This window comes from Humulus lupulus, chromosome 6 (genome assembly GCF_963169125.1).
Source record: "Humulus lupulus chromosome 6, drHumLupu1.1, whole genome shotgun sequence".
NCBI classification, from domain to species: Eukaryota; Viridiplantae; Streptophyta; class Magnoliopsida; order Rosales; family Cannabaceae; genus Humulus; species Humulus lupulus.
Window position 1 is genome coordinate 39535959 of NC_084798.1, and position 19682 is coordinate 39555640.

A 19682-nucleotide genomic window follows, 5' to 3' on the forward strand; every position below is an offset into this window, starting at 1 on the left:
GTTTGTGAATAAAGATCGGGACTGCAATACTCTTTATGATAAAATTATTGAGCTTACTTCCGTGGTAACTTTTCACAACTTACTTTTAATTGTTTATGTGACTTATCATATACTCTAATTCAATCTCTTTGTGTGTCAGGCTCTTGTTGTCTCAGATCAGCTTAATTATAAGTTGACCAATGAGGTGCACTCGAGCATGTCTTTAGCCTAAGAGTCGAAGGATCTTCAGCATAAGATGGCTGATGAGCTCAAGGCTACGAAGACAGAGGTCGAGGCTAAGACAGCTGAGCTTGAAAAGGTGAATGCTCGGCTTGCGAAGCTAGAGAAGGCCAATGCCAAGCTTGAGGAAGAGAAGGCCGCCACTTTCGAGATAATAGAGAATGAAAAGGCTCGTCTACTCGCCGAGTTTAAAGAGAAGAAGGACAAGGCGGTTGATTTAGCCATGTATAGGATCTAGGCCAAAAACGCCAACCTCGACACTAGCTTCCTTGGCTCTTTTGAGGCAGGATTTGTGGCCAAATGGCATGCTCGGCTTGAAGCAGAGAAGACTGCTCGGGAGGCTGCTCGGGAAGCTCAGAAGGATAGTCATGCTATTCGTCCTGGAGAGTCTAGTGTTGTGGATGCTAAGAAGGCTAAGGAGACTACTCCTTAATAAATCTTACCTCGGGGATGCGTCCCTTTATTTTTGTAATTGTTTTAATTTATGCCCGTAGGGCTGATACAATTTCTCTTTCTTTTTGACTTTCTTTTAATATATATGCTTTACATTTCTCGATTTGATATATTTTGCACATTTTATATTAAAGAGTCGTATATGCTTGTTTATTCGCACAAACATAGTTTGGATTTAGGCTTGAGATTCAATGCATTCATGCACAGTTTGCTCGAATTATCTGCTTCCGATCTCGTTATTTGTCAAGGTCGGATATTACTTTAACCATGCACCCGAGAGTACTTATATGGTGTATAATGCAAACGGTTTAGTTATATCTTACTTTTTAGTTACTTTTTCTCGTCCTCGGTTATCTCTCCGAAGTTATGAGGTCGAAACTATTGTTTTGTAAGATACTCCAGCCTCGTTCTCAGTTTATCCGAAGTGGGTTATGCTCCAACTTACTGCCGATTAATTTTAGCTGGTTTGTTCCAAACCTATTAAGGTTGTGTTAGGTTTGTAATCCATACACTTATATTTTTAATCTAGTTCGCATATTTGGTTACAACCAAATATTTTTATCTTTTGATAATTTGGTTATGTCCAAACTTTCTTATCTCGCGCATTTGGTTATCTCCAAACTTTCTTAGCTCGCGCATTTGGTTACGTCCAAACACTTGTATGTTTTTGATAGCTTGGTTATATCCAAACTATCTTAGCTTGCGCATTTGGTTATCTACAAACACTTGTATGTTTTTGATAGCTTTGTTATATTCAAACTATCTTAGCTCGCGCATTTGGTTATCTCCAACCACTTGCATGTATTTCGTATATGTTATTTTATTTTTCAAGATGATGGTATATATACCAATGATGCCCCCTTAATATCCTATGAATGTGACCATAGGTTATTAGATTAAGAGAGATTGCATAAATAAACCATATTAGACGAAATAAATCTTTATTTGACAAAATCCAAAAGTAGACAAAACAGTACAAATAAACAAGCATGGTTACAGGCAACATCCTTCCTACACTATTATTGATAGTAAGGTCGTAGGTGTTCACCATTCCATGCTCGCAGTACTAGACTCCCATCCAATCTCACCAACTTGTAAACATCGGGTCAGATGACTGACTCTATCTGGCAGGGTCCTTCCCAATTTGGCCCGAGCACGCTAGCTGTTGGATCTCGCGTTGCCAAGAATACACGCCTTAGCCCTAAATCTCCCATGCCGAATTTTCGATCCCGAACCCTCTTGTTGAAGTACCTGGTAGCTCACTGTTGGTATGCAGCATTTTTTAGTTGAGCTTCATTCCTTCGTTCTTTGATCAGGTCAAGAGTTTCTTCGAGCTGAGTGTGGTTCGAGGCTTGATCGTAAGCAAGGGATCGAATTGTGGGAATTTCGACCTCAACTAGCAACATAGCCTCGTAATCGTACGCCAGAGAGAATGGGGTATGTCCCGTCGATGTTCAGGCTGTAGTCCTATATCCCCATAGGACTTGGGGAAATTCTTCAGGCCATCGTCCTTTTGCTTCTTCCAACTTTTTCTTCAGCGAACTCTTTAGAGTTTTGTTTACGGCTTCGACCTGGCCATTCGCCTGGGGATGGGCTACTGACAAAAAACTCTTTATTATTCCATTTTTTTTGCAAAATTTGGTAAACAGATCGCTGTCGAACTGAGTTCCGTTGTCGGAAACAATTTTCCTTGGCATCCCGTATAGACATATGATGTTCTTCACTACAAAGTCAAGGACCTTTTTGGAGGTTATAGTTGCTAACGGTTCTGCTTCTTTCCACTTCGTGAAGTAGTCTACGGCAACCACTGCATACTTCACTCCGCCCTTTCCAGTTGGGAGAGAGCCTATGAGGTCAATTCCCCATACCGCAAATGGCCATGGGGAGGTCATCATAGTCAGCTTGGACGGTGGGGCTCGAGGAATCATGGTGAATCGCTGGCACTTATCACACTTCTTTATGTACTCAAAAGAATCCGACTAGATGGTAGGCCAGAAATAACCTTGGCGTATGATTTTCTTGGACAGGCTATGCCCCCCAGTATGGTCTCCACAGAGCCCTTCGTGAATTTCTTCAATGATTTTCTTGGCATCGGGTGGAGTCACACACCGAAGTAATGGCATGAAATATCCCCTTCTATACAACCTTCCATCCATAATGGTGTAATGAGGGATTTGATACACCATCTTTTGAGCCTGGTTCCGATCTTTTGGAAGGATGCCGATCTCGAGATATTCGACTATTGGAGTCATCCACGTAGGCTCGGAATCGATCATACACACGTCTTCTTGCTCGGGCTCGTTAATACTAGGTGTCGAGAGATGTTCAATTGGTACGACGTTCAGTTTGTCATTCTCGGTAGAGGTAGCGAGCCAGGCCAGGGCATCCGCATTCGAGTTCTGCTCTCGCGGGACCTGTTTGATTGCATAAAACTCGAAATGCTCCAATCCTGACCTTGCTTTTTCTAAGTAAGCTGCCATTTTCGTGCCACGAGCCTAGTATTCTCCCAAAATTTGGTTAACCACCAGCTGGGAGTAGCTGTAACAAAGTATTGCTTTAGCATTGAGCTCCTTGGCTATAGGAAGTCCCGCCAGTAAAGCCTCGTATTCGGCCTCGTTATTAGATGCGTTCAAGTCAAATCTCAAGGCAGAATGAAATTTGCTTCCTGCAGGAGTGATCAAAATTACTCCTGCCCCCGATCCAGTTTCATTAGATGACCCATCAACGTAAAGTTTCCACAGCTCGTGGGCCAGGGTTATAACTTCATCGTTGGTCATGCTAGTACATTCCACTATAAAGTCTGCTAAGGCTTGTGCCCTAATGGTCGTCCTTGGATGATAGGTGATCTCGAATTGCCCGAGTTCAACTGCCCATTTAAGAAGTCGACCTAAAGCTTCTGGCTTAGACAAGACTTGTCTTAGTGGTTGATCAGTTAGTACATGGATGGGGTGCGCTTGAAAGTAGGATTGAAGTTTCCGAGATTAGTGAATTAAGCTGAGAGCTAGCTTTCAATCAAGGGATATCTCAACTCTACCCCCAGTAACCTTTTACTGACGTAATATACGGGCCTTTGTACCTTTTCTTCCTCTCGTATGAGCACCGCACTTATTGCGTGCTTGGTAGTGGCAAGATATAAGTATATCACTTCTCCCGTAATAGGTTTTGATAAGATAGGGGGTTCTACGAGGTGTTTTTTAAGCTCCTGGAAGGCCAACTCGCATTCTTCCGTCCATTCAAATTTCTTGCCTCCCCTCAACAGGTTGAAAAATGGAAGATAACGGTCTGTAGATTTCGAGATAAACCTAATTAGTGCTGCCATTCTGCCGGTCAAACTCTGGACATCTTTGTGTTTTTGAGGTGAGGGCATATCGATCAAGGCCTGGATGTTGTCTGGGTTAGCTTCTATTCCTCGAGCGTTTACAATGAAATCCAGGAATTTTCCTGAAGATACCCTAAAGGAGCATTTATGAGGGTTAAGCTTCATGTTATATTTTTGGAGCACGGCAAAGCATTCTTCGAGATCATCAACATGGTTATTGTTAAGTTGGGACTTGACTAACATGCCATTAACATAAACTTCCATGTTGTTCCCTATTTTCTCCAAGAACATCATGTTCACGAGTCGCTGGTATGTGGCCCCAATATATTTGAGCCCGAATGGCATGACGTTATAACAATATAGTCCCTTGTCCGTTATGAAGCTCGTATGTTCCTGGTCAGGGGCATGCATGGCAATCTAGTTATATCCAGAATAGACATCCATGAATGACATCAGTCCATGCCCTGCCGTGGCATCCACGAGAAGGTCAATCCACGGTAAGGGAAAGCAGTCCTTTGGACAGGCCTTGTTGAGGTCTGAATAGTCAATGCAGGTTCGCGACGTCCCATTAGGCTTCAGGACAAGTACTAGATTGGCTACCCAATCGGGGTAAAAAGCATCCCTAATGAATCTGTTTGCTTTTAACCTGTCGACTTCCTCTTTCAGTGCCTTTTTTCTATCGTCGTCCAGTTGTCTTCCCTTTTGTTGCTTCGGTGGGAAGCCTTTATTGATATTTAGCGTGTGGCTCACAATATTTGGACTTATTCCTACCATGTCCAAATGTGACCAGACGAAGACATCCTGGTTTCTCTTCAAAAAGCAAATTAATTGCTATTAAGTTTCTTCGCATAGATGTTTCCCGACCTTTACCATTCTTGAGGGATCTGACTCTTCGAGCGTGACATCCTCGAGCTCTTCTAATGGTTCGATATCAGCTCTTTCCTCCACTCTTGGGTCGATCTCTCCATCTATCTCCAAGATCATCCCGCCTTTATTCTGGATAAGGACGAGTGCTTATTCGCTCGCCTGTTTCTTTCCTCTTACGGAAATGCTATAGCATTCCCTTCCAACTAACTAGTCTCCCTTCAGCATCCTGATGCCACTAGAAGTTGGGAAATTGATGGCCAGGTCCCTTACAGACGAGACTGCCCCAAGCCCTATTAGGGCAGGTCTCCCGAGCAGCACGTTGTAGGCCGATGGCAGGTCCACTACTACAAACTCCATCATCTTGGTTACTGAGACCGGGTAGTCTCCCAAGGTTACCGGGAGTTTGATGGACCCCACAAAGGCAATCCCCTCTCCTGAGAAACCGTACAAGGTCGTTGCACATGCTTTTAGGTCTCGAAGCGCGAGTTGTTGGGGTTTTATGCCCTAATTAAAACTCAAATTCTTTGTAATCTCATTTTATTATCAATAAAAGAATACAAATCATTTTTGACTTGGTCAATCGCTTTGCTCACATGTTTTATTTTCATGATTATTTGTTTAATATAAACTTCTATTAAATCCCGAGCATATAGCTAATCTTATTTATAGTGACGTAATCACAGTGGAATATAAATATGATTATATGTTCAAAATAAGTTAGTCCTAAGATTAGTCAGTGCACCGGATTTACACTGACTTGCCAATCTACGATATGATCTACTTACACATTACAGTGTTATGTTCTTTCCAGAACATTAGCAAAGTAGATAAGATCATATGTATTTGTTACATCGGACAGGACCGATATTGACAGTTGATAAGATAAGTAAACATACCGTTATTATCTATTCTAGTCATATCATATAGTTGACCATAGGTCAATTCAATCTCAATTCTGAGTGGTTAGTATTCTAACTGATTATATTATTTGAGTTCTTTGACTTGTTCGTTACCTGCTTACCCTACGGACTAGCCCATACTTACATCTTGGGAACTCGATAGTATAATTGAGTGGGAGTGTTGATCATAGATATGAACATCTATAGCTTCTGATGAAGAAGTGAAACGATGGTTTCCTTTTAGTTTGGTTCAAGGTGTTAAATGATAGAGATCTCATTTCATTAATTAAATTAGTTTACTGAAATATCATTTACAAGGAACTAAATGTTTTAAGGATAAAGTACAATGAGGGGTAAAACGATATTTTAGTCCTATCTCATTGTAGACCGTCTATAGAGGATTGAGTGACAATTATGGTTGTAACAATGGATAATTAATAGCGTATCTATATTTGTTATAGAGCGTTCTATGAATTTAAGAGTGCAATTCCGAGTCTATAGTGGAGTCACGAGGAATTAATAAGTTAGTAAATTTATTTGTTAGATTTATGATAATTAATTGGATCTTGATTTCATAGGCCCATGGTCCCCATTGTACCTTGGATAAAATCATCTAGATAGTCTCAATTAATTGATTTAATAATCAATTAGAATTATCAAAGTTGACCAGGTCAATTTTGGATAGTTTCACAGAGTTGTGTAATTTTGAGAAGAAAAGAGAAATTATGGCAGATTTATTAATTAAGATAAATTGGTATCTAAATTAATAAATAAATTTAAATCAAGGTTCAAATTATAAATAATTAATTTGATAAATGATTTAAATAATTATTTAATTAATTAAATCAATAGAAAATAATACATGCCTTGATTTTAAGTCCAATGGGCTTATAATCAAATGGGAAATTTCACGGGCCTATAGCCCATGATAATTTTGACCTAGGGCTTCAAAATGGCTGTTATTTTATTGGTTTTTTAATTAAATTAAATTGCCTAATTGAGTCTATAAAAGGAGTGCTTAGAGAGAAGTCAAAGAAGAAGCTTGAGAAGTCACAAGTCAGATTTTCTGATAGTTTTAGATTCTCTCTAAACACAAGTCCTTTTCTAAGCCTCTTTGTTATTTTCTCTTCTTCTCTCTATATCCATCTCATGTGTTGAGAATTGCCCACACTAGTCTAGGTGGTTCTAAGGATACATTGGAAGATCGTGAAGAAAATAGAAGATCGATTCAGTTTCTTGATAATACTCTGCGACAGAGAGGATACAAGAGTTAGAGAAACTGAAGGAAGGACTCTTAATTTCGCTGCGTATACTGTAAGTATTATATTATTTGTTTATCTTTGAATTCAATTTTAGAAACATGTTTTAGGCTATCTTGTATTAATTTGTTTAATATTAGATATACATGAAAATAAATAAAGATCCTGTATAAAGTTTTTCCAACACGAGTCCCATCTTTTCTAGGGTGGCCTTATAGAGGATGTTCACGGAGCTCCCATTATCAATGAGAACTCGGTGAACTCTCTTATTCGCGAGCTGGAGAGTGATGACCAGTGGGTCATTGTGGGGAAACTGAACAGGGGATGCATTGTCCTCAGTAAAGGTTATCGGGTGAGATTCAATCTTCTGTCATTTTGGAGCTCTAGGTTCAGGTTCATAAGGAGACCCGTCCCCAGTTTTTAGCTCGTTCACATATCATTTTTGGGCATTCCTGCGAAATGAGGCCCGCCCGAGATGGTTATCACGTCTTCTCCATCAATTAGAGAGGGCCTATATCTTCTTCCCTTGCTCGGGAATTGTTGTTTTGGGCAGGTTGTGGCGTAGCTGGCCTCTGGTTAGTAGACGCTTGATTATTATTTTGGTTTTTCAAATACTGTCTGAAATAACCTCTCGACATCAATCCTTCGATCTCGTCCTTCAACTGCCTGCACTCATCAGTAGTGTGCCCAGTGTCTCGGTGAAAACGACAGTACTTGCTGGAGTCCCTCTTAGACTTCTGATTTCTCATGGGGTCTAGACGCCTGAAAGACACCTGGTTTTCATTTTCCAAGTATATATTCTCCCGAGACTCGTTGAGCTCGGTGTACACTTTGTACACAGAGAAATACCTCTCCCCCTTCTTCTTCTTTCCCCCTTCGGCCTCGAGGTTACTCCCTTCGTTCTTTTAACTTTTGGAAGGGTTTTCCGCAGTAGGCTTTGAAATTGGTGGGTCCGCCAAGGTTGAGGCAGAGTTTACGTTTATCATTGTAGTTATGGGCTGAGAAGTCATATTCAGTGTCGACCTCGCCTCCTTTACATTGACAAACCTCTGAGCTCGCTTATTAAACTCGGTTAAGGACCTCAACGGTTTTCTCTGTATATCATCCCAGAGAGGATTTCCTGGAATTACTCTAGCTTGGGCAGCCATTAGATGACCGCTGTCATCCACATTTTGAGCTCGGGCAACTTCCAAATTAAACCTCGTAAGGTAGCTTTTCAACGTCTTGTTTGGCTGTTGCCGAACATTGGTCAGAGTTGATGCCTCGGGTCTCACCTCAATCATGGCTCTGAACTGCTTCTTGAAATCCTTTGATAGCTGATCCCAATAACTGATCGAATGTCTTTTATATTTATCGAACCAGCTTTTTGCTGGTCCCGTAAGCGATGCTGGAAATAACATGCATCTGAGCTCGTAACCCACATTACTTGCTCTCATTACGGTATTGAATGTACTCAGATGGCTGTATGGGTCGGACTTCCCCTCAAAAGGTGGGACATGAGGGATCTGAAACCCTTGAGGAAATGGAGTGTTGGAAATATGGGGAGCGAACGGTTCGAGCTCCTCATTAGAATCCTCATCCCGACTCCGACCTCGCTCATTTTGCAAAAGCCTAAAGGCCTTTTCCAACTGATCAATTCTTTCTTGAACTGGGTCAGCAAGGGGTCTTGCCTAAAATTGGCTATCATTAATCATAATTCCAGGCTCACGCCTTCGCAGGGGATCTTTCTGCCCATTTAGGCGATCTCTTAGGTCTGAGTTTGATGGGTTACCATTACCCCGATTCTGATTAAAGTGTTCCCGCAGGTCGGAGCGGTTCCTGTGGTTCCCAGTATTTTTTCGACCTCGATCATGCATAATGACTGATCTAGTATCTCCTAAGTCGTCACTGGCAAGGCTTGTCGCATGATTATTCTGAGATGGGTCTCTTTCATGCTGCCTTGTCTCTGCAGTGCGAGACCGGGACATTTGACTTCTTGTAGACTGGACGCCTCTCCGCTCCCTGAAGGCTTCCTCATCATCTTAAACTGGTTGAGCATTCCTGCGAGGTGGTGAAGGGTATCTTATAGGTGATGGAGGGAATCGTATGGGTGATGGTGGCTGCCACCCATTTCGAGGCCTAGACGGTCCTGAGTTCGCCCGTGTTGGGTCGGTAACATTCTGCGTGTTACCAGGGATTTGAGTCCGAGCCTCTGTAGGGGCTCGGTTATTCTCAGTTCCCCCTGGTACCTCCGCATTTGAAATAATCGGAGCCCTAGCTCGAGTACTTCTTCGGGGTCTCGAGGGAGCGGATTGCTCTACTAGTGCCGGAGGTTGATCTGGTCCCCTTGTGGCAGCATTTTTTCGAGGTCGTCCACGAGGCCTGCGGGGAGGAACATGCACATCCCTCGGAGGTGGGGCTTGGTTCTCACGCGGTGGTAGGGGCTGAGCCGCCTGGGCCTCTGCAGCTAACCTAGCCAACTCCTCGTTCTGCTTATTGGCCTCGGCCAACTATTTTTTTAGCTGTCGGTTTTCAAGTTCCACAATGGGGACGTACTGTTCAGGATTATAGTACATGTCCTCATCCCTTGGGGCTGGAGGTGCTGGAGGTCCCCGAGAATCGGAGGACTCGCTTCTCTCTTCAGTCTCTGGATTTACCATTGGCTACTTCCTAGGGCGTCTTGGATTGTTTTCTTCAGGAATGTTTTGATCATTTGTGGCCTTAACTATTTAGGGATCGTACTGCTTAAGGCTCTCAATGAAAGAACCAAACTGTTAACGCCATTTTTCGTCAACTTAAAATGTAGAGCACGTAAACAGTAAAGAACTATGGCAAGAATAACACAATAAAACAAGGAGAGTTTTTTACATGGTTCAGCAGTTAACTCTGCCTAGTCTACGAGTCTTTGTTATTAGAACTTAGGAAATTTCTGGAAATTCTTCAGGGATGAATTCTCCAGAGGTTCTCTCAAGATCACAAAATTTCGGTCCTTTACAATGGTACATGACTTCTCTATTTATAGAGGAGATCTCAGAATACTATCCCACACGTTTCGGGAAGTTATTCTGTATATTAATAAATTTAATGGCTTTAAAGCATGTAACGCCTATATACAAGGAAACGTCCCCTGAAGACCAGGGGGCATATAACAGAGTCGTTAATATCCCTTTATTGTAGGGAAGTTACAACAATAAATATCTCTTGAATGCATGGATTGCGTCTCCTCAAGCGACCTATTAAGCCGTTCGAGATCAGCAATCAGCATCATGCCCATCTAAGTCTCTGAGTAACTTACGAGTTGCCTTATTTTCGCAAGACCAACTTGGAGTGGGTAGATACCACTGAGACTGCCTTACTCCGAGCTCACACTCATGCCAAGCTCGGTCCACTTGATCTTAGGGTGCTCGACAATGGATATACTGCGATTGTTCTGTTTTTCGAGCTTATAAGGACTTCGAGGCTACCCCTCTTTGAGGTTGCCACCTGCTTTGAAGATTCGGCGTCTAGATTACAAACATGTATTTTAGCTATCGTGAACTCACACCTGACGGATCCAGCTATCACGGTCAGAACCTCAAGTCTCGAAATCTGGGAGTAACACTAATATGTCTAGACTTCCCATTATACACCCTGCTGTATGCTCTAGCAAATGTCGCTTGGCTATCACAATGTATTGGTATAGTAGATACATTCTCTTTGATTAGGGGAATCTTTCTATCAATAGATCTCTTAACCATTCAGCCTATTTGCCGGTAGCAGCCAGAGCTATGAACTCTGCTTCCATAGTGGAATGAGATATACATGTTTGTTTCTTGGAACCCCAAGAAATTGCACCTCCACCAAGTGTAAATACCCAACCAGTTGTGGGCAAGTTGTCCCCATGATTGGATATCCAACTTGCATCTGTATATCCTTCTAAAATTGAAGGAAATTTGGAGTAGTGAAGGCTATGTCCTTTGGTTTTCTTGAGAAAACCTAGGACTCTTCCAATTGCCTTCCAGTGATCCACACTTGGATTACTTGTAAACCTACTAAGTTTACTTACCGCAAATGTTATATCAGGTCTAGTACACTGGGCAACGTACATTAGACTCCCTATAGCACTAGCGTACTCCAATTGAGCCACCACTCTTCCTTCATTCTTCTCTATTTTTACACTATGATCAAATGGAGTATTGACATCTTTAACCATGAGATGGTTAAATTTGTTCAATACTTTCTCAACATAGTGGGCTTGCCCTAATGCAAAACCCCCACTATGTTTCTTTACTTTGATACAAAGTATGGTGTCAACTTCTCCAAGATCTTTCATCTTGAAGGTTGATGATAGAAACCTCTTCGTTTCTTCTATCCCTTTCATGCTATTACTTAGAATAAGCATGTCATCCACGTATAAGCAAACAATGATCACATATCCACTACACCAAATACCACTTTCCACAACACATAAATATAAGTTTATTAAAAAAGTATTATAATATCTAATGTAAAAATAAAAGCGGTAAAGAATAATGAAAGTTAAAATAAAGGCGAGCTTTGAAATTGTTAAGTGGCAAACTAAAATGAAAACGTATTGTTATACTTTCCCAAGTCTAGTTTTGTCTTCCCTTTTCCCTCTTCCCATTCTATTCTCTCTTAGAATTTTCCATACAATATTCAACCTAAACCCAGAGCTCTCATTTTCTCTCCTCTATTCTACCTATCTTCTCTTTCCCCATTCCATATCTGGATTATTTTTATGTCTTCGCTAAATCTCTCATCGCATTATCACCCTCTCTACTAAAGCAAACCCAGCCACCTCTGTCCTTTATATTCCTCTACTCATTTCATTCTGAAGAACTTAGTCGCTATCACTCCTGTCTCTCTAAATCTCACACTTTTCTCTTCACTTTGGGCATGCAACAGAGATGTCGGGCATGGGCAGATCGTTCGTGTGACAGCCGTGAGCAACGCCTCTTTCTCGGAGTGACAACCCAGGCGAACGGTGACTAATCTCTACAACTTTATATATATAATTCTTACTTTCTAATCTTCATTGTAACTTGACTGTTCTATGCTTTGATTGCAGCCTTCAGCAACAGAAAATGGTCCTTATGATTATACTCGAAGTGGAAATCCTACACAAGATGTTCTTGAAAGGTCTGATTTCTTTTGTTACTAATATGAGTCAAAGTAATTGTTGTATAATCTCAAATATTGCTACTTTTTCCTTGTTCTGGGAGTTTTTTTTTATGTTGGGCTTTATTATATTGTATAGCCTTTTGGCCAAGCTGGATAAAGCAGATCGTGCTTTTTGCTTCACTAGTGGAATGGCTGCTCTGTCTGCTGTAGCCCATCTTGTTGGGACTGGTACTTCGCTTTTGTTTTCCTTTTTCTTTTGTATCTTTAATTATTTATCACTAAGTTGAAGTTACAGTATTTTCTTTTTAAATTTTTAAAATAATAAATGCAGCATGCATCAATATGGATATTCAAATGAATTGGATATATTTTTAATGAATTAAAGTGGATATATTCTTGTCTAACATATGAGATGGATTTGGGTCCTTCGGTTTATAAAATAAATTTACCATGAAGAGGTATCTCTTGGCTTGTGGATATTTTCTAATGACTAGGTTATCGTTTATGCCTTTATGGCCCTTGGTTGAATTTGTAGCTGCTATCTTATTTGAATTTTTTTTCTTAAGATATAATAATGTGATTTTAGGTGAAGAGATTGTTGCTGGAGATGACATTTATGGTGGTTCTGATAGGTTGCTGTCAAAAGTAATTCCAAAGACATGGGTCGTGGTGAAGTAAGTGCAGCTCACTTTTCAAATATATTATGAAGCCTCAGAGTAAAATCTGAAAGTATCATGCTTATAATGTGTAGATGAGTTGATACAACTAGTTTAGATGAAATAGCATCTGCAATTGGTCCCTGGACAAAGCTTGTCTAGCTGGAGAGTCCCACAAATCCTCGACAAATGGTTTCTAATATTCGTGTAAGATATCTGGCTATTATATTTTCTTATTCCTTTTTATTCTCTCTTTTTTAATGTTACTTCTGGTAAATTCTTAAAAGAAACAGAGAAGATAAACTTAAATTAATGCCCAAATATGACACTTGTACTCTTTGAATTATATGTTGTGTGTGGGTTTATCCTTTCTCAAAAGGCTGATGAATTACTTGGACATCTATTGTAACCCAGGTAGAGAACGATCTTTCTTGGCTGTCTGATATTTTCTTAGACATTAAACTTGTTTTTGATAGAATCAATAAAAGAATTAAGTTGTTATTCAATTATTTGTTGTCAGAAATGTCATAATTGAATGATTTGGTAATGTTTTTAAAGTGAAATTAATTTTCTTTATTTATTTTGTGCATCTTCAGGAAATAGTTAAAATGGTCCATTCTCATGATGCTCTTGTCTTGGTGGATAACAGTATAATGTCTACTGTAGTGTCACAACCTCTGGAACTAGGAGCTGGTAGCAATATAAAACATGAACTTTACATTCTACAGATTACTCTTTTTTATTTCCTCTATAAAACTGTTGGATTTTGATTCATTCATCTTTCATTCAGACATTGTTATGCACTCAGCTACCAAGTTCATTGCTGGGCACAGTGATGTGATGGCAGGTGTACTGGCTGTAAGAGGGGAAAGGTTATTCATGGACTTTCTTTACTATGAACTGTAATGTTATAATTTATAACTTCAGGCCCTTATTATAATTTTTTTTTTCAGATTAGCAAAAGAGCTGTACTTTCTACAAAATGCAGAAGGGTCTTGGTTGGCTCCATTTGATTGTTGGCTCTACTTACGAGGAATTAAGACAATGGCTTTACAAATTGAGAAGCAGCAGGTGAAACTTCATGCTTTTATCACTTTATAATTTTCTTATAATCCTTTTTTACAACTGTAAAGCTCTGACTTATTAAGGTCGTAATTATTTAATATTTATTTCTTGTAGTTATGAATTATAGCCTGGTCATTTATCATATACATTGTCTTGACTTCACATAACTAATTCAAAACAATATTGTAACTCTGTTATATGTACTTGAACTTGTGCTGTGCATCTTAGGTAAGTTTGAATTATGTTAGTAATTAATGCTTTACCTTCTAACTTAACATGAGATTCTTCAGATGCAAATATTTGCTGTACCATCTTCTCTTTTACATTAATTTCAAAGTTGTAAAGTTAATACTTATATGGAGTACTATATTGTATATTTTAATGCATTTCTTTCTTTGGCAGAGTAATGCACAAACGATTGCTGAGTTTCTGGCGTCCCATCCACGGGTGACGAAAGTTAACTATGCAGGCCTTGTTGATCATCCTGGACATGATTTGCATTTTTGTCAGGTACTAGCATCAGATGTAACCTGAGATTGTTGCTGCAATATATCAAACCAATTTACTCCAAAACTTAATTGGATATGTTTTTCAGGCTACAGGTGCAGGATCTGTGTTAAGCTTCTTGACTGGCTCAATTGCACTATCAAAGCATATTGTCGAAAGTACGAAGTACTTTAGCATAACAGTCAGTTTTGGTATGCATCCCTTTTGGCTTTTTTATGCTGTTTCACATATGGTTGAGCAAAGAAACTATGTTTTGTAAATGTCTAATCCTCGTGTGATTAAAGGGTATCACACTTGTCTTATTATTCCATCAAAACAAGTATCATTCCCTAAATAAAAAAATAAAAAATAAATAAATATGGTTCAGCAAAGGAAGATATAACTAAGGTTTAAATTTGATTCAGGTTCAAGTTCTTTTCCTTATGTTGAATAAGGAGAATTCCTCAGATTCAGATTATGAAAAAAAAAACTAAAACTAATTTGAATGCCCAACTTATGCATTTTATCAGGCCATGCTATTCAATAAGTCACATATTTGACACAATTTTTAGAGCACAATTGTAAAACAAATTATGCCTAGTCTGGGATTTAGATATGTATATATATTTAAGAAATATGAATATTGCACATGCTCTTGTATTGCTGGTATGTTTTATTCATTAGATTTTTTTTTTTGGCCTATGTAATTTTCAGAGATTACCCCCCCCCCCCCCCCCCCCCCCAAAAAAAAGCTTCTGTTCTCCTTTTTATTTTTTTTTTTATTTTTACCCTAACAGAGGTGAAAATCAATTTAGCAGAGGTGAAAATCAATTTATTTTTATAGAAGCTAGAAGCTAAAAGTTAGATAAGAAAATGAGATAAAAATATTGCTAGCCAATTTTATTGTGAGTCTTGTCTCCATGAAGTTTAATAAAAAGGTCCAATTGTTATGAGACATGTCTAGAATCCATTCTTTTTTGTTTTTCCTCTTCTTTTTTTATATAATTCTTTTGGCTGCTCCTTCTCATGATTAATTCAGTATTGATTATATTTTTTAACTCATTACAAGTGTTGAATCACAAATATTCAACACTTGCATATATTTAGATAAAGTTTAGTTCATTCATTCTCTATTCTCTTTGATGAATGTGGTTCTATTTGGAGAGACCAGTAATAAGGAACACATCATAATGAAAATTTCATATGTTTGCCATAATGGAGTTGTATTGTATTGTATGTATTTGGTTTTGATTCATGTTAGGGTGATTGGTGCAGGATAATTGGCCTTCTGTGATGTTTGCAATGGCAAGAGGGGTGGTACTTAGCCTTGGGAATCTCTCAACTCAGTATGCTTGGGCTTTTGTTGGCTTATCAGTCACAGAAGTGATCACTGCAAGCATAACAATTGTTATAGGTCCTTTCTTTCATTCTTTCTCTCTCTCTGACCATTTCTAAGTGTTGATGTTTGTCTGTGTTGCTCTTATAGATACTGAATTTTTTGCTTCTGTTGCGATCTTTAATGGTGACAGGAACAACCTTGAATTACTTTTTAGACAACTGAATTAATAGAGCCGGGATCCTTTTCCCTGGTGTGGCTGCTTCTTGGTTGCAATTTTCCTTGCTTCTACTGTCCACTCATCTAATGCAACTGATAATAAATAAAAGCTTGAAGGTTTTTAATCTAAAGACGGGTAAGTTTCATTCATTAAATGTTAAGGTTATCAAAGAACTATCTTGTTTCCAGGTGACATTCTTCTTTCTTTTTATTAGAAAGAGTTCTTTTTTCTAACTTTGTTTTTATTTTTATTGCAAAAACTGGGCTAAACCTTATATTAAAGATGCTAAAGAAGTTTCCAGGTGCATTTTTATTTTATTGCTTTTCTTTATGATTTTGTTGTATAAGAAGTCAAAGTGTGATTCTGTTTTTATTCTTTAATTTTTTTGGGGATATATTGACAGAATTTAGAGTTCTGGAATCAATTCTTCCTCACATACTTTTTGATCATTGAGAATGATATATTTGTTATCTTGATACATTTCACAAGCCTTGTTTTAAGTTGCATGGTTTGTTGCTTTAGTCATTGTTTTGCAAGGTAGTACATCTTGCTATACCCTGCTGTTTCGTCAAGTTTGGAGTTATTACAAATTTAATTTAAAATTTATATGCTTACAGGTGGAAACTAGCTTAAGTCTTATATTCTTAATAATAAAAGGAATTTTTTTTTTTACAATGTGCAGGTATATTGAGATGATTTCTTTGGAGCAATTCTTGACAACATTTGTAGTTGAGGCCTTTAGAATGGAAGAATGTATTTCACTAATTTTTGTATACATTTCTTGTTTTGTATTTAGTGATAAAGGAATCTGAATTGGGCATAAATTATGTTGTAATATGATTTCTTAAGCCTAGACTAGTAGACTAAATATTGTAATTACATTTGAGTAATTAATAAAAATCTATTTATGTTACCTTATTTGGCTTCAACTTTCATATTTGTTTTCCTAGTTTTGTGTAAGTAAAAAAAGATTATGTTTCTCTAAGCTAATATAACACAAATAATGTGCTATACTAAAGTGTAGTATAACACAAATAATGTGTTATACTAAAGTGTAGTATAACACAAAAAATGTGTTATACTAAAGTGTTGTATAACACAAATTTATAAGTATTGAAATGTGTTATATAATCGATTATAAATAACATATTTAAACACTTATCTATTTATTAATATAACATAAATTGTGTTATCGTTGACAGTATAATAACACATCTGTATAACAATGATAAAGTGTTATGTAAAGTACTCAGACCAACGATAACATAGTCGGTCTTAACACATCAAAAAGTGTTATGGTATGTTTTGATAACACATTTTCGGTGTTATTAAAAGCATTTCTTCTTGTAGTGATCCCTTACAAGTTTCGGAATACAAACACTTGTCTCCATTGTTATGTCTAAACCCATTAGATATGATGGCTAGATCAAATTTCTCATACCATTGCTTAGGAGCATGTTTCAATCCATATAAGGATTTTACAAGTCTACAAACTTTATGTTCATATTTTGGTATTACAAACCCTTCGGGTTGTTCCATATAGACCTCCTCATTGAGGTCACCATTAAGGAATGTCGTTTTGACATCCATTTGATGAACATACAAGTTGATATAGAAGGTAAAGCGAACAAAATTCTTATAGAAGTTTTTCTTGCAACAGGCGCATAGGTGTCGAAATAATTAATACCCTCTTTTTGCCTAAACCCGTTAGCTTCTAATCTAGCTTTGAAGGTTTGGATAGTGCCGTCAGTGTGGTATTTTCTCCTAAATACCCACTTACACCCAATTGGCTTAGACCCCAGTGGGAGGTCTACCAATTCCCAAGTGTTATTGGAAAGAATGGAATCCATCTCATCATCGATGGCTTCTTTCGAAAATGCACTATCTCTCGATTGCATAGCTTCTCTATAAGTCTTAGGATCATCCTCAGCGAGAAGTACAATAGGAATTTTCCTAATGACTTCCTCCCTATTTCTTTCTAACATGTAGAATGAAATTCGTTGAGAATCTATCTTATCCACTACTAGACTTTTATGATTTTTAAGCCTTTGACTTCTTCTAGGTTCAAAGGGTTTCTTTACATCCTTTTGAGAATTCTCCTCTTGAGAATCAACTTTGGATGTAGAAGCTTGAGAATTGTTCTCATATAAAAAATTCTCCTTTAGAGATGTTGAAGCTTGAGAATTGTTGTCACATAACATATTCTAAAGTAATTCAAATTCTCTAGATTCAATCGCAACATTAGACTCTGAGTCTAATAGCCTATAAGCTTTACTACTGTTGGCATAACCAACAAATGCAAACTTTATGGCTCTTGAACCTAACTTTGTTTTATTAGGTTCGTTTTTCTTGCAATATGCAAGACACCCCCACACTTTGAAGTACCCTATGTTGGGTTTTCTTCCTTTCCATAACTCATATGGAGATATCTCATTTTTCTTCATCGGTATTCAATTAAGAATGTGACAAGTGGTTAAAAGTGCTTCACCCCATAAGTTGAAGTTCAACTTAGAAAACACCAACATAGAATTTATCATCTCTAGATAAGTCCTATTTTTCCTTTCGGTAACACCATTGTGTTGTGGTGTATAAGGTGCAGTACACTCATGAATTATACAATTTTCTTCACAAAATGTATTGAATTCATTAGAGAAGTACTCTCCTCCTCTATCAGTTCTTAGCACCTTAATCTTTTTATTTAGTTGATTTTCAACTTCTAATTTATACAATTTAAAAGCATCAAAAGTTTCATCTTTATGCTTTAAAAGAAACACATAGGTATACTACTAAAATCATCTATAAAAGTAAGAAAATACCTTTTACCACCTCTAGTTAAAACACCATTTAATTCACAAAGATCACTATGGATTAAATCTAGTAAATTAGATGATCTTTCTACACTAGGAAATGGTTTCTTAATCATTTTCGCCTTAACACATATTTCACATTTACCATAGTTTTTAATATTGCATGCAATCATACCACATTTTACTACTCTTTTCATGGTTGAAAAACCTACATGCGATAGTCTAAGATGCAACAAAAATAAAGAATCTTACTCAATACTATAGTTGGAATTAGCATTTTTATTGATAACTTTGAAAGTTACATCATTGGTGCACAATTTAACCATTCCCTCACAAGAGTACCCATTTCCCAAGAATACATTTGATCTGGTAAGTATAAGTTTACCGAACTCAAAAACGGCTTTAATGTCGGGCTTGCCAAGCAAATCACCACTAACCAAGTTTCTACTCATTTCGGGACATAAAGTATATTCACTAATGTAACTTTCTTGCCGGAGGTGAAGTAGACTTCAATAGTACCTTTGCCAAGTACCTTGAATTTGCACTCATTGCCCATTTGGATCTCATGGTTGCCCATTGACTCTTCAAAGGTCTTGAACAATGATTTTTCATAGGTGACATGGATGGTGGCACATGTATCATACCACCACCCTTTCACCTTGCCTTAGACCGCATTCACCTCGCTAAGGGTAGCAACTATGTTTTCCTCTCGAGTTGCGTTCACCTTAGGTCCTTGTTGGTCTTTTCTATGCCTACACTCTTTAGCATAGAGACCCTTTTTACCACATACAAAGCAAGAGCCTTTCTCGCCCTTAAACTTGTTTGGGTAGGTTTTTGGACCCAAAGGTTTCTCATTACCATTTTTGGGATGTTTTGGTTGTGACACCGCATTTTCTTTGGAAGTCTCTCCATTAGACCCCTCCACAAGTTTATCTCTACATATCGATTCCTCTTCGATTCGAATATGCTTTTGGATCTCCCCAAAAAAAAATCCTC

General features: G+C 38.1%; 1 pseudogene; it reads left to right on the top strand.

Moving 5' to 3' along the window:
- The first annotated feature begins 235 nt into the window (after positions 1 to 235).
- Positions 236 to 15889, top strand: LOC133784998 (cystathionine beta-lyase, chloroplastic-like; annotated as a pseudogene).
- The last annotated feature ends 3793 nt before the right edge of the window (positions 15890 to 19682 follow it).